At 43.3% G+C, this 15964-nt stretch overlaps 1 long non-coding RNA gene across 1 annotated transcript in view; it reads left to right on the top strand.

Moving 5' to 3' along the window:
• The first annotated feature begins 602 nt into the window (after positions 1-602).
• Positions 603-15964, top strand: part of LOC310826860 — a 40952-nt gene continuing 25590 nt past the window's right edge. The window contains exons 1-2 of the long non-coding RNA XR_014556039.1: positions 603-692; positions 13421-13543. This is a non-coding gene — a long non-coding RNA (uncharacterized lncRNA). The remainder of the gene's footprint in view (positions 693-13420; positions 13544-15964) is intronic.

The following is a 15964-nucleotide window of genomic DNA, read 5'->3' as shown; positions in this document are numbered from 1 at the left end:
TCTCACAGAGCACTAGCTGTTCTCTCAGGGCACACATTTTGGAAAGGAATAAGGTTCCTCTTCCAAATCCTTTCCTTTCCTCCTGTACTCTTCTTTTTTCATCTCAGGCAATGGAATCCCACAGAGGTTGCATCTGTGGAACACCTGTTCTATGTGTGCAGTAGTCAAGATTGCCAGACTGAGTCATGGGTTTGCTTATAATAAATCAGCCCTATCATGCAAACCATTCAAGTGTCTCTTCACTTCACTTTCATCCACTGCCTTTCCATTTTTAAATTAAAACCCCAAAAAAACATTTGGTATCCCTTATTTCCATCAGATACCCATCAAGGTATCTAAAGTATCCATTAAAAAAGACCAACAACAATTTGCATGAAAGCACAGCCGTCACAGAACACAGCCAGCCAATGAATAACTCAATTATGAACATCTTCTTTAACCGCCATGTTGTTGTTGTTTGTTGAATTGCAGGTAGGGAAGTGGGCAAGTAGCCACTCTAGGGAGGGCATTCCACATATCTGCTGCCACGTTAAAATAATATTTTGTGTTCTCACCCACTTACTTCAAAAAGGAAGAGGACAATTCACAGGACTTCACAGGACTTCACAGGACTTCAGATGTTGAATGAGACATGCCTGCAGTCAGCTTCTATGGAAGAAAACACTTCATGGGACAGTCCTAGATAACACAAGGTATGGATAGAGAACGTATGGACTTCTAGATGTAGTTGGTCTCCAACTTTCAAAAGCCCCAGTAAGCATGGCCAGTGGTCAGCAATTATGGGAGTTGTAGTCCAGCAGAATCCAAAGGCCCTCAGGTCTACAACCTCCTCAAATGTAGGTTTAAACCAAGACTTTGATTTGGGTCAGGAAACAAATTGAAAATCAATGAAACTTGAATAACAATGGAGTAATATGATCTGACAAAAGTCGGGGGTTTTATTATAATGCTAGCTGTAGCCAGTGTTAAATTAAAGGAATTTTTTTTTTTTGTTTTGTTTTTTTTTGTTTGGTTTTTTTGTTTTGAAGGGATTTTTTTGTTTTAGCTGTAGCCAGTGTTAGTCATAGTTAATTAATGAACCTAAGTTAGTCATGGCCACCATTTTTAATGAATCTACTCTGAGTAGGACTAGCATTGGATACAACTCCCTGATTGCTGTGTTTTGAACTTACTAGGCTTTCAAAAATCCAGCCCCGTATGTAGAGCAGAACCCTGTATCAACATTACTTCTGCCTTTTTCTGGATTCAACAGCAGCTTGCTTGCCCACATGTCTGGGGCTATTGTTGGTGTCCTCTATTTCTTGAAGTAAATTCAGTGGTTACCCTAAGTGAAATTATCCCTGCTCCCATATGTCAATGAGTGTAGGTTATGTTTTTGTTTTGGCATGATATTACTGCTTATTGCTTTCCTACTGAAAATTTAGCTTTAATAAATGTAGAGTACTGGTTTGATCTGTACGTGTGGAATAATCTTCCTTGTAATATTGGATGGCCTATTCAGTGTTTCACTTTTCAGAAATTATTTAGAACTCATCTTTTCTGCCTTGCATTCCCCTCTTCATGTACTGTTTGGCTTTGGTGCAGAGATTATTACTTATTGCCAAATTAATTATTGTATTATTTAACTTTTTTCTCCTTTCCCTCTCTCTCAGATTGTACAAAGATTCCCCTCATTTAAAAATAAAGTGGGTGGGAACCTGTGGAAAGTGCCTTGTGTGTGTTTTCTCTAAAGCAGGAATGAGGAACCAGGAGCCCTCCAAATGTTCTTGGACTTGATCATCCCTGACCATTGGCCTTGTTGACTGGGGCTGGTGGGAACTGGAGTCCAACAACGTCTGGTGGGCCACAGGTTCCTCATCCCTGTAGTACAGCAAGTTGCACATATTATTTATAAAGCAACTAATACGTTATGATGACGAACTGAGAATATTTCATTTAATCTTCAGATGTTTCCACAGAGGAAAAATGATCCCCCCTCCCTCTTCATTGAATGAGGGAGAAGAATGAATGAATGATTGTTCTGCAATCATTGTATTTGCAAATTATCTCCCATATTCACATTCTGGGCACATTGTAAAACTAGATTTTTTCAAAAAGAACAATAAAGAGAACATAAGCTCTCTGCAGCATAGGATAGAGGTATATATGCCTGTGTGATTCAGTGACTCACAATACAGATATTGTACCACAAAATGAATAAGATTACACCAAAGTATATGGAGCAAAAGTGCCTTGGTTTCTTGATAATCTTATAGTAGCTATATTGTGCTAAACATCCTCAGTGAAGACTTTTAAATGATGTGGCCTCAATCTGAATATACAAGTTACAATGACCGCATCCATTATAAAGTACTGTTCTGAAGAGCTTCTCTGAGGTTATTATGATATTCTGTGTTTTCACTCTCCATAAACGTCACACAGGCAAACATAACCCTCCATACTGATGGAAAGGTTTTGAAAACACCTTAGCAAGACATCGGATCTAGAGGAGAGCTTTCGTGCAACTTATTCCCAGACGTAGACAACTAAGGTGAAGTTCTCAGACGTAGACAACTAAGAAAAGCAAAATTACTGCCATTACCGGAGGAAAAACAAAACAATGTATTTCACCAAAAGTTGATACATGGGCTACCCAACGAATAAGGGGCTTGACCCAGAGTTTTGTGTGTGGAATTCTGCTTATAGAATAAGGTACTTTCTTGGCTCCCCTTTCCCCTCATGCCTCCATGGGGTTGGCGTACATAACACGCACCTTCTGGAACAGTGTTCTAGGTGGTGCAGGGGGGAATCAGGAGGAAAGGGGAATAAACAAAAATTGCTTGAAAACTTCATTAGATTCAGCAGGTTGCTGAACAGGATTCCTGCCCAAGTCATTTAATATTAATACTTTAAGACGGGGTGGGGAACCTTGGACCTGGTGTCCAAATGCAGATTTCCAGGGTTCTCTGTCTGGCCCTCAGGGCTTTTCCAGGCAGATGCCTCCTTGCTGGTCCTGTTCCATGCCTGGCTGGAGTGTGTCCTTGAATTGAGGCAGTTCCTCTTGCTTTCCTGGATGGAAGATGGAAAGATGCACCTCTTACTTTTGTTGGGCTGTACAAAGGATAAGAGTTGTATCTGTTGTCCCACTGGCTGTTTTTTTAACCTCTGGCCCTGCCTACTACCAGCATGCTTTCTCCAGAAGGTTGCCCATGAATAAATGTGGTGCCCAGAATGACAGAGGTTCCCCATTTCTGATCACTTTAAGACAACTAATCACATTGATTCTGCTCTGCATTTCCCAATAAGGCTTTAATAATAAATTATTATTATTATTATTATTAGTAGTAGTAGTACCCCGCCCATCTGGCTGGGTCTCCCCAGCCACTCTGGGTGGCTTCCAACAAAGATTAAAAATACATTAAAATGTCACACATTAAAAACTTCTCTAAACAGGGCTGCCTTTAGATGTCTTCTAAAAGTCTGGTAGTTATTTTTCTCTTTGACATCTGATGGGTGGGCGTTCCACAGGGCGGGTGCCACTACCAAGAAGGCCCTCTGCCTGGTTCCCTGTAGCTTTGCTTCTCACGGTGAGGGAACCGCCAGAAGGCCCTTGGCACTGGACCTCAGCGTCCGGGCAGAACGATGGGGGTGGAGACGCTCTTTCAGGTATACTGAGCCAAGGCCGTGTAGGGCTTTAAACACCAACACATGAGAACCCACATGCTACGAGGAGCCCTAACTGATAAAATGTCAAGGAGAGTTAAGCAGATGTGTGAGAAGAGGATAAGTAACACCCATTTGTTTAATTATTTCATTAAAAAGAGCTCAGACTAACAAGGGTGACTGTGTGCTAGTAGCCAATTTGGGTAAGAATTCAGGAGCTAAATTTGAGGGGTAGGAAGCCTGTAGAAACCTCATTTTCAGCATGTCAAGGTGAGATAAGCAGATGCATGAGTTCAGCAGTTTACCCTTAGTAACATTAGTACATTGCCAAATCTGATTTATCTACACAAGGCCATGACATCATTATGTTGTCTGTGTGATCCCTGATTGGCTGGGATCATGAAATCCCTTTCAAGTTATTATTTTTTAAAAAAAAACAATGGCTCTGAAGCAGCAGCAGTCGATGAGGGAATCAATGGCTGAAAACAAGCATGAAAAATGTCTGAAAGAGTGGAATGCTGAGGGTTTTAGGAGGGATGAAGGTAAAGGTAAAGGTACCCCTGCCCGTACGGGCCAGTCTGGCCAGACTCTAGGGTTGTGCGCTCATCTCACTCTATAGGCCGGGAGCCAGCGCTGTCCGCAGACACTTCCGGGTCACGTGGCCAGCGTGACAAGCTGCATCTGGCGAGCCAGCGCAGCACACGGAACGCCGTTTACCTTCCCGCTGGTAAGTGGTCCCTATTTATCTGCTTGCATCCGAGGGTGCTTTCGAACTGCTAGGTTGGCAGGCGCTGGGACCGAACGACGGGGGCGCACCCCGCCACGGGGATTCGAACCGCTGACCATGCGATCGGCAAGTCCTAGGCACTGAGGTTTTACCCACAGCACCACCCGCGTCCCTTTAGGAGGGATAGTCTCCATTAAATGGCAACTCCCACTAAAAAAAAACGTTATTTGCTGCACCAGCAAATATATATAAAACTTTGAACAGTGCAGGAAATGTTTACCTTCAAAATTATTCTATACCAGAGGTGAGCAACCACCTTGGTTTGGAGGGCTGGATCCCAAGGTGGGCAACCCTTCATGGGCTCACCTGTCAATCACTTGGCAACATATGATAGCAGGCGCTACATGTTCACACCTTGGCTAGTGAGGAAGCATTGGGAGCAGACTTAGATAGTGCCTCCCGTTCTTCCTTTGCATCTGTGGCTTGAGTTCTGTGCTTTTTGAATCTGGTCCCCTTTTCTGTCACTGTTTTCCCAGGTCAGTGACAATAAGATGCTCCTGTTGATGGATGTTTGTTGGGAGCTGCCTTTGAGCTCTTTCAGGACTTTTTCTCTCACTGCGAAGTTAATCAAGCCAGTTTAAAAATTTATGGTCCTGGATTGCTTAAATTTTGATGAAGCATTGTATGTATTGACTTACAGCTGTTCTTTCCTGGCATGCCATAAGGAAAACAGTCTGAAAAACTCTCGTTGGACGGGGAGTTTTCATAATGAAATCAGAAACAGCAGGGTCTTTTGAAAGCAGAATAACATGCAGCTCCAGTGTTTGGACTGCACTTCCTAAAACAATATAGGCCCAAAGATGCAATCAAGCCATATCATTCTGCTGCCAGAATTCAGGGTCAAAACAGTTGGGAGTTGCTGCTTAAAAAATGACCCACATGGCAGCTCACACTGTGTGGGGAGTTGTTTGTTTGCAGGATCTGGCCACGCCGTGAGCCAAGTGTGCTACCATGTTACTGCAGCTGTGGGGAAGTGGAAAGGGGTGGGGGCAGGCCTGGTGCAGCTCATCTTTGTGTGTGGCCAGAGCATACAGAGGACTGCCTTCCATCATGTGTGATGTGGGATTTTAAAGCAGCAATCATATCCTAAGTGGTTACCTTTTCTGGTTGCTAGCAAATTTGCGTACCGTTGTGCGACTAAACCTGGCAAGACAACTAAAAAATCTCACAAAACCCAGAATTTCAACGGGGGCCAGGGAAAGAGAATGGTAAAAACAACAGAAGGTTGCTAGCAAGTAAGTGATGTGATGGCACAGATCTTCTGTTCTCTCCTGCCTTCAAACACGCTAAGTGATTACCATAATTGCTCTGGTATGTCTCATTGTTTAATGGCTTCATCCTGCCCCCGAGATGGCTTGGCGATGGCTTTTGCCTGAGAGCCATGAACGTGTAATTTCTTTTGTCTTCCTGGCTTTGCTCCTGTGAATAGGGGCTGCTTGACTGAGCTGTAGTAAATAGCTGCCCTGTTAGCAGGCTTTCAATAAGGGATTGCTTTCTTTAGAATTCCATCAACCTTGTTCCTCATTTGTGTAGTAACAAGGCAGGCATGTCCTGACCCATCAATCAAGCTTTGAAAGGGCCATTCATAACAATTCCGATTGGACACACAGAGGCCAGTCCGCAAGAACACTTACTATTGTAGCAGGCTTTGGGGGCCTAACCAGTTCCTTTTGCAGCCAATGGCAACATTTCCATTGATTTTTTTTAGTGGGATCAGGAAGCAAAATACATGGCAATAGTGGCCCAGCCAGATAAGTTGTGAATATCAAGATGAAACTTGCCACCAATATTAAATATTTTAAGCAAAGAATTTTTTTCTTTTAAGGGAAGGAAAACCCTAGAGTGCAACTCAATTTAGAGAGGGTAGAAAGTGGCATATAATGTTTGTCATTATTGTTTTACATGCCTGAGACCCTTTTGATATTTTTTTTTTTTAAAAAAGGGCTTTTTGCACCTTCTGAGATTTTCCGGGTAGCAATTCTATATCCTCTTTGCTCATCGTTTGCTGACTTTGATTAGTAAAGACAGATAACTGTACTAAGCATAGGGATTTATTTAAAGATGAGTAATTGAGGGAATTGTGGGACGCGGGTGGTGCTGTGGGTAAAACTTCAGCGCCTAGGACTTGCTGATCGTAAGGTCGGCGGTTCGAATCCACGCGGCGGGGTGAGCTCCCGTCTTTCGGTCCCAGCTCCTGCCCAACTAGCAGTTCGAAAGCACTCTTAAGTGCAAGTAGATAAATAGGTACCGCTTTATAGCGGGAGGGTAAACAGCGTTTCCGTGTGCTGTGCTGGTGCTGGCTCGCCAGAGCAGCTTCGTCACGCTGGCCACATGACCCGAAAGTGCCTCCGGACAGCGCTGACCCCCGGCCTCTTAAGTGGGATGGGCGCACAACCCTAGAGTCGGACACGACTGGCCCGTATGGGCAGGGGTACCTTTACCTTTACTAATTGAGGGAATATCCCTATCTATATATCAGAAAAGGACAGCTAGCTAATAAGAAGGAACAGGCTTTCCCCCAGTAATTGTGTGAATAATTTTTTTGTGATTTTTAAGCATTGATTTGATTCTTTTAAGTGTCTAAGCTAAATAAGCCTGCTGGATGTTGATATCAATGCCTAACATTGGATTTTGTGTGGAAATTTGAGAGATGGATGGTGCTGACCTCTGGAATTGGGAGGCTCAAAAACAACAATTGAGGGGTTTGGAAAGATCCAGGAGAAAGAATGCTGGGATCTATAGTTTTTCCTAAGTGGAGGTGTGAATTTCTGAGGATGCTTGCTGAGAACACTTTGAATGAAAACATGCTGTATCCAGCCTTCCCGGCCATTGAGCTCCATCTCCTTGTAAATTTCATTTGGGAGAGAGGAAGAGGGTCAAAGTGGTAGTGAAGGCTGAAGACAGTACAGGCTGTGCTTGGTGTTTGCTCTTTTGGAGAATTTGGAGAATTCTTTCTTAAAGATTCACTTGGGCCACCTTCACACCGTACATTACAAACTCTAGGATACCTCTTTACCCACACACGGCTACCCTCAAAGAATTCTGGGAGCTGTAGTTTATCAAATCTTCCTTCCCAAAGATCTCTGGGAACTGTAGTTCTGTGAAACGAATAACAACTCTCAGCGCACTTATCAAGCTACAGCTCCTCAAATTCCATGGGGGGAACTATGACAGCTCAAAGTGGTATCTCAAGTGCTTTGAATGCATGGTGTGAATGTGACCTTGGTCTACTCCAAATTGTGACCAATGGGCTTTGAATGATGCTTGCAGTTGTCAACCAGACACACTGTAACTAAAACGTGCTGTATCAGAAAACAATGGACATGCCCTCCAACCCACATTCCAGTGTCTCTAGTCTATTAAGATTTTTCTAAGCTCTGGCATAGAATTATTAGACAAGAGACACTTCAGAGAAGCAAAGCAATTTTACAGTGCGCCTGAATACTTCTGAACAGCAGGTGCTGTCACAGTCCTGTAGACCGCAGTGTCCAACCATCAGCCTTTCTTTAAAAATGGCATAAATTTCAACCTTCTAATAGATTCTAAGGACAATAGTGGTGGGTGAATAATCACATTCTATTGTACATGTTGGGCTTTTGCTTAAACCAAAAAGGCTTAATATTATAGTATTATGAAGATAGCTGCATAGAATTGTTCTACAAAGCAGCCTTTCCACCAACTGTTATATTGTTATGAAAGCAGAATACTGAAAATGATACTTTCAGCCCCCTCCCCCTTTTTAAAAAAGGATAGAGAAAAAGATTGCTTGGGTTAAGTAGAATTCTCTGATTGGACAGAAGCCCTTAACTGCTCAAGAAGCTTCAGAACGTTTGAAAACTGAAGTGGGCTTGATAGAAATTGGCTCCCTGTCATAGGAGCCAACTCCTAGGGATGAGGCCTCTTTGCCCCCCCAAAAAATATTTGAGGGGGCCACCCCCCAAAGTTGATGGGCTTGCCATTCAAATGGTGTGCACATACCACGTATTGTGATTGTTTTTGCAGAGAGGGGCTTTACCCCCCCCCCAAATTTTATTCAAGTTGGCATTCTTGTACCCTATTCTTGAATGAAAAGCCTTGAGTCAGGCAAAGAAGTTGCTCTGGAATGGCTCCCCTTCATCAAAGATACATTAGGGGAGCTTAATGAGATAAGTGGAGCAGCCATGGTTTGGGCAATCTGGATTGTCCTTCTTGTCTTTACTACTTAGCTTGAACCCCCCCCCCCCCGCGTGAGGGTCAAACCACGGGTTAAGTTTAAACCAATTGGTACTGGCTCCCAATCAGCTACCAGCCGATATACAAAGTCCTCTACAAATGGGTGCCTGGATACCTAGAGATTGTTGAAGCTCTTTTTATAACCAGTCACTGTGCTTTGAAGGAGAGCCCCTCCTGCAGATACTATTCCATCAGAGGTTCATACGATGAAGGAATCAATTTCCTTGGCTGCTTAGAACTATTGTGTTGCTGATCATGGAGTTTCTGCACATCATCTTTGCTTTTCCAGATTAATAGCTGTTTCATATTTAATATCAGTGTTTAAAAAGCAGCTCTGTACAGACGCCGTATATTTATTTTTGAAACCAGAACATTTTGTTTGTTAAAGGCAGCCTTCAGAGAGGCTGTGAAACTGTCATAATATCTGAAAGAGGGCTGTGGGAGGGGGGCAGCAGGAGGGGGGGGGAGAGGGAACACAACACATGGCAGATATGCACTGCAGTTAAATTTATGAACTGTTTTGGCACTAGGCGGCAATAGGCTCACAGCAAATCCTGGCTTGTTGTAATTTCCTCTAGAGAGTCAGCTGTACGGCGGCCAAAGCCCTTTAGGGTTGGGTGGACAGGAATCTCATGCTAATGCTTTAATTCTAATGTGCAGTAAATCACAGTTAGCCCCAGCACAGAGTCTAGCGAGTTGTCACCACCCAACAGCTGAACCAGCAAAGATGAGAATGCTATAGGTCAGAAGTTTCATCACCTGAAAGGTCATAAAGTATATTGCAGGTGGGAACTTAACACCCTAGATCATGTGGCTACATGGTAGAGGAGTAGGTCTGTGGCCTTGTCACAGACATAAACTAAACCCCTGTTTGTACTGAAAAGCTATCCCATCACACCCTGTACAATTAAACTGGCTGGAAATGTCATGTTTTATTACCCCACCTGTTGGATTCAACTACTGCGTTCGTGGTGATGACATTTGCAGTTTAAGCTTGGAAGCCTGCAAAGGGATTAGACAGGGAGAGAGCAGGGAACTGGGACTCTCTACAACTGTGTTTAATATATTTTCCAGCCTGCCCAGGAAGCCGGCAGCACAAGTGGCCAAATGCACCAGGAACTGGCTTTGGGATCCAGTGACACTCAGGAGACTTGTACACTGAGCATTGCTGCCACTGCTGGCTGATTCAGAGTCATTGGAACAGATTGAAACAATAACTGTTCTTCAAGGCTAATAAAGGATGTGGTTGCTCTATGACCACTGTTGGGTGGGAGTGGCAAGAGACAGAAGCTTTTCCCACTCCCTACATTTACACATGCAGTTTCACTTAGATTTTCCACAGGGTGCTGTGAGTAATCTAATGCAGCTTGATTTATAGGCTGTACTTTCAGACTTGCCAATGAGTAAATAGCTCAGCCGATGTCAAGTTGCCCTGAGCTGCAACCTGAAATGGGGAGAGCTGGGTTGATGCTATTTGCATAGATCTCCTCTGGTACATAATGATCTTTTTTCATATAGCAAAGGCCAATCCTGTGGCCTGCGCACTGCGGGAGGCTCTCCAGGCCTTTGGAGCTTAGTGTCATCAGTATGTGGATAACACTCAACTCTTATTACTCCTTTCCATCACCAACTGCTGATGTTCTGAATCAATGCCTGGCATTGAAAATGCACTGGAAGAGGATGAAAAAATGGAAACTTAACCAGACAAGACAGATGGGCCTCGTTGTCAGTTGGGAGGCAGTTCAGGGTGCTGGGATTTCGCCTGCTTGGGGTGGGGTTGCACTCCCCTTGAAAATCAGGTTCCTGGGCAATCTTTCAAGATCCACAAGGTGGGCATGGCCTGAGGCAAAAGCAACAAATGTAAAGTTTATCTTTGTGTAGTAGGCTCATTTCTATAAACACACACTCACCCTCTCTGTCTTCCATCCGAGGAAACCAGAGGCATAATCAGAGTTCAAGTCAAGCATTCTAGTCAAGCAAAAACACTTGGGGGGCAGCGAGGAGTGTAGCCTGGGGAGCAGTGGCGTAGCTGCGTTGCCAGCTCCCGGGGCAAGACAAGGGGTGTGCCCCCTAACCTTATTGCAGGTGTTGTATGGGAGTCAACAGATCCTACTCCTCATGGAGGTTACCACGTTCACCCTCTCAGCTCAATCAGATCCTATCAGGAGCGATAGCTGGCACTCTTTGGTAGGCTTGGCAGCATCTCAGCAGTGCCAGAGTCACAGCTGCAGCAGGTCTAGTAAGAGGACAGTGGAGAGCAGGTCGAGGTGCCAAGCGCAGCTGCCTCTCATTGGCTGTGCAACTCAAGGATGAGTGCTGGTGGATCCTGCATGATTGGGTGGCTCCATACCTCACCTAAGGACACATACCAGAAGGGAGGCCCCAGGGAAGGACTGACATGGGTCGGGAAAATCCACGCTCCGGTTGACTGGAGTTACACTCATGGGCGGGCATCTGTTCACCAGCTGCAAGGAGAAGGAGGCGCCACCGCAGCCCCGAGGCTCGGCCCAGGCGTGGCTTGCCTCCCCATGGCTCCAGAAGGCCACGTGGTCTCAGCAACGGAGCCTGTTGTGGGGGCGCCAGATTGTGCCCCTCAGAATTCTGAGCCTGTGGCCACGGTTCCCCTCGCCCTGCCCATGCTACACTACTGCTGGGGAGAGTTCTGAGGGCCGGATAGAGAAAACTGGAGGGCCACATTGAGCCCTGGGATGGAGGTTCTCCAACCCTGACTTAATTAGATATCATCCAGACATAAGTTATTCATATCCTATTTATCAGTGATCTATGATTCACAAGGGTGGCTTCCAAAGAATGTATACTATTTCAGGAAATTTAACAATTTTTAAAAGGAGGTATCACAGGCACAGATGGGGTAGAAAATGAGACCTGTATATACACCTATGATAAAAGGAACAGATTTCCAAAGAGCTTTAGGGTGTACCATTTGTGCAGAAATCATATCTTGGCTGTTGCTCCCTCTTTCCTCTCCCTCCCCCTCCTCCTCTGTCTTGCATGGGTAATATATGCTTAATAATAATCAAAACCTGATGGTATGGATTAAAGAATCAGGATGCTACAGAGTGAAGTTTTTTAAAATTGAAGAAATTAGATTTGTATGATTTTTAACTATTCTTTAATCTGCTTCTGGGCAACAAAAGTGATTTGGGTCAGCTGTTATTGCATTAAACTTTAATTTTCTTCCACGAGCACAGGATTATACAAAGGAGTATTGGATTGCACTCAGCATGGATTAGCTGAGCGGTGTCTCCTCTGCCAAGGACCAAATGGATTTCCTTCCTTTTGTGATTTATATTTTTATTACTCTTTCCCCCCTCCTTCTAATTCCCATTACCCTTCTGTTTGCCAGCATGGAGATACCCTCAAGAGCAGCAGCAAATGCAGGCAGAATTATTGGCTTATTGAATGTATTTATGTTCCAAGGTTCCTCAGTAGCCACTTTCAGGGGAACAAAGTAGCCCCCCAGCCATAGAAGCTCTCTGTCTGTTAAATCAGGGAAACCAAAACTTCTCAAGGCAAACAGATCTATTCTTTCCTTTCCGTTGTTTTTTTTTAAATCCGCGATTAAACTTTGGTTAAATAAGATATAGGCAGTGTTTTTTTAAATGAACTGCTTGATCCTGTGCCCCCTCCCTGCAAGTCAATTGCACCAGAGCCTTACAAAAAGGATTATCTTTACAGCTTTGGGGAACAACATTATTATTATTTTTTTTAAGAAAACAGCTTTAGATTTTACAAGAGTTATAAGTAGTTGCAGTGGACACTAAAGTAAGGCAGAAAAGTAAATAGAAATGCAAAAATAAAGGTGTTTTGGGCAGTAGTGATGACTTTTCAGAAGTAACAATATGAGCACAATCTAGGACCTTCATAGCACAGCCCTGTGTACATCCAGTTAGAAGTAAGCACCACTGAGTTCAGTTGGACATACTCGCAGGTAATTAGGTGTGGGATTCAACAGACTCTGAATCAGGGGTGACACGTCCCTTTTCACCACAGGAGATGAAACAGGAAGTGCCTCTCTGCCCTGCTGCAGCCACCACTCCCGCAACCACCACACCCTGCCAGTGCCACCACCATGTGCCCTGTCTCATCAGCTGCTGGCAAAGATGGTGTCAATTTCAGGCAAGATCTCACCCCAAATGAACACAATTTTGCCTGAAATGGACACTGATGCTGACACTGCTTCTTCACCACTGAAACAGATGGGGGGCTGTGGGGTCTCATCTTGGGAACTTCTGCCACCTGAGGCAGTGGCCTCACTCTGCCTAATGGCTGGGCCAGCTTTGCTCTGAACAGATTAAATAGAATCTGAAAAGATATGCATAGGTATGACACTATAATGCTGTAAGTATAAGGCTGTTGAAGTCAGTGGAACTTACTTCCTAGTAAATGCATATAGGATTGCAACCCAAAAGAGCAATTCTAAACATCAGCTGGGAGCCGAGCAGTGGAGCACCACAACTCCACAGTCACTCAGGGACTCGTTGTTAAAACCATGTTTATGGAAGACAATCTTACTCAGCTACGAGTGATTGCCCGAAGAAGAAGAAGAAGAAGAAGAAGAAGAAGAAGAAGCTGCCATCAGGACAGCAGATGGGGTGGTTTGACCATCATTTTGTGGCTCTACTTCTCCCATAGGTGGGAGTCTTGTATCCACCATGCTTTCTGTTGTTTCAGTGGTGGCCTTCATGCATTCACACCATTATTTAGTCAAATATACCTCCCTAGGTGATTGGTCTTTATTTACTATGTTTATTGTAGGTTTTCTAATGCACCATTACCTAACCTGAGCCTCTGGAGGTCAAATCAAGTAAGAGGAAGGAAAAGAGACAAGGCACCAACCCAGAATTATGAGAAAGGAAACCTCAAAGATATACTGAAGAGGTATGGTGTTGAGCCTATTATTTTGAGTCTTCACAGCTATGATGGAACAAATAAGACTCCAATACTGCCTCAAAGACTTATAACTTGGGAATTTTTTTATTAATCAGTGTGCCTGAAGAACAGTCACTGCCATGAAATGCTTTAGACTCTATAAAGTGTATATTCAGTGCACCATGGAGGTTCCCTCGCTCAATATTACGATAATACAAAATTCATAAAGGGAAGAGTGAGTGTGTGTGTGCGTGCGTGTGCGCATTATGGTTGCACGTGATCTGAAAGAAACCTAGGCCTAAGTTAACAGTAATAAATTATTTCTGGGTTTCCTGGTTCATCTTTTTAAAATAAAAATTAATGAGTTCAATTATTTTGACCCATCTGTTTTTAAAAGAGGCCTAGTGTTTTCTTATATACAATATTTTTTTCGCAGTACATTGGGAAACTATGACATTAAATCAATTATGTGCAATCTGATCAAGCCTTTCTTATTCTGGAACTACTGTCAGACAAGCCATCCTGTCAAAAACAAAATCAGAGAAGATATTTTCTGCTGCTTCCATCAGAAAGGGGAAGAGATTCCCTATGGTTGCTCTATGACATGCAGTTTGTGACAGTTCTACTACTTTGATGTACAATCATGTGCTTTCACCTAGAGAAGGCAAGACTTCAGCACACATAGCATATAAAATCAAAGTCCATGTCTATCTTTCCAGAGAGCTCTCTGAACCCATGGGCTCGTGAACTGCAACACTGTGCATACTACACTAGGACTTTTCCCTCTCTTCCTGGGTGCTATCTTCAGATGGCATGGATTCTCTTCCTAGGACAAATCTACTTTTACTAGTTTTGAAACTCAGCAATTATAATTCACTATACTTACACTTAAGTTAAGGCACAATGGAATGGCAGAGTTGGCCCTGATGTTGTGCAGCTTCCTTCCACCAATGTCCACACATTGAACATGGACACCTGGAAGGAAAAGTCTTGGTGAGTCCACCTTTACTCACACAGGGTTCTAGCTCCTGTGGAAGCATATGCACATTGAGGCCTGGGTGCATAAGCTTTTCTCTCTCAGAAGGCCACACTCATTCTTTGGCCATGGGAAGGATCCGTGTGACCTCAGGGTCAAGGCCAAAGGTCTTGCTATATCATTCATAGATGACTTAGTTATGGGTCCAGGTTTAACACATAGCAGAGCAGCTCCCTCATTGTGATCTACTGAAAGTCAATCCACTTCCCTGTAAACCTATGGATTGCCATCACAGGATTAACATGTGAAAGGGGCTTATGAGAAGTGAACACTGTAGTACAAACCCTTAAATCACTGCTTCCGTGAAGCAGCTGATGTTTGCAGCTTGCTTTTGTGGTGTAGAGTTTGGAAAGATAATATTTATTGTAACCTCAGGTCTTAGAAAACTGATTTTTTTTTTGTCTGCGAACATAAAATTTTGAATAGCCTCCAATGTGCCTCTAAAGTAGCACAAAGGACCAGCATCTGCAGAAAATCCATCTATAAAACAGGGGAGGTGGGAGGAAATGAGGGACTTGGAAGGCAGCTTTGCTCCTCATTCTCTGTAAATATTTTTTTCCCCACTCTGAAGGATTCTTCGTACTATACCTACTGCTGCTTCAACCAGACCAGATTCATTTCCTAGGAAACATACTTAACTAAGTATTTTAAGTATTTGGTGAAGTAATTTTAGTTTTTTGAAGCTCTACATAATGTAAAATGAGGCTTCTAGCTTTTTAAATTTGACTGTGACCTGTGCATTACTCTCACAATCCAAGTACCTTTGCTAATCCCCACCTATTTTTAAAAAAAGAAATGAGTATTCATAGTCATGTAAAGTCATTTAGTTAATGCCTTCGTTGGTCACTTTACTTGTGTATTTTATTGTCCTTAGTATTTTTATTTCTTTGCATGTACTAGGAGCCAACTGCAGTTGTTCAGATGGTCCAGTTAAATGGATTTTTTTTAAAAAAATCCGTTGAGAAAATCTGTAGGTCTCAATGTTGGCCTAAAATAGAAAATGTTGGGATGTCTCACAGACATGTGAAAAGGGCATCTGTAATGTTTGCCAGGAAGTTTCTAACTTTGGCACTATGAGCATTAGACATAACTCTTCCTATTAAGGACCATTGAGCAACCTTAGGTAAGTTTGAGAGGAAATAGAGGCAGAGGGTGGTGCAAAGGTGCTATCTAGGTTAGTGAGGTTGAATATCATAAAAATATTGTTATTCTGAGATAGAACAAGGTATATTAAATACTCTTTAAATGTGCCACAGCAATCATAATGATGACCAGATCACCATTGGAATATATGTAATCATTACAAAATACATAACCTAAATGAAAAGGTTGGTACTTGGTACGTCTAATGATGATAAAGTTCCTATGCAAAATAGTCCAGCAGCAACCAAAGC

Source organism: Podarcis gaigeae (genome assembly GCF_964106915.1).
Source record: "Podarcis gaigeae genome assembly, chromosome: 11".
Lineage (NCBI taxonomy): Eukaryota > Metazoa > Chordata > Lepidosauria > Squamata > Lacertidae > Podarcis > Podarcis gaigeae.
Note: the sequence above shows the minus strand (reverse complement) of the source record. Positions and strands in the feature narration are given on the sequence as shown.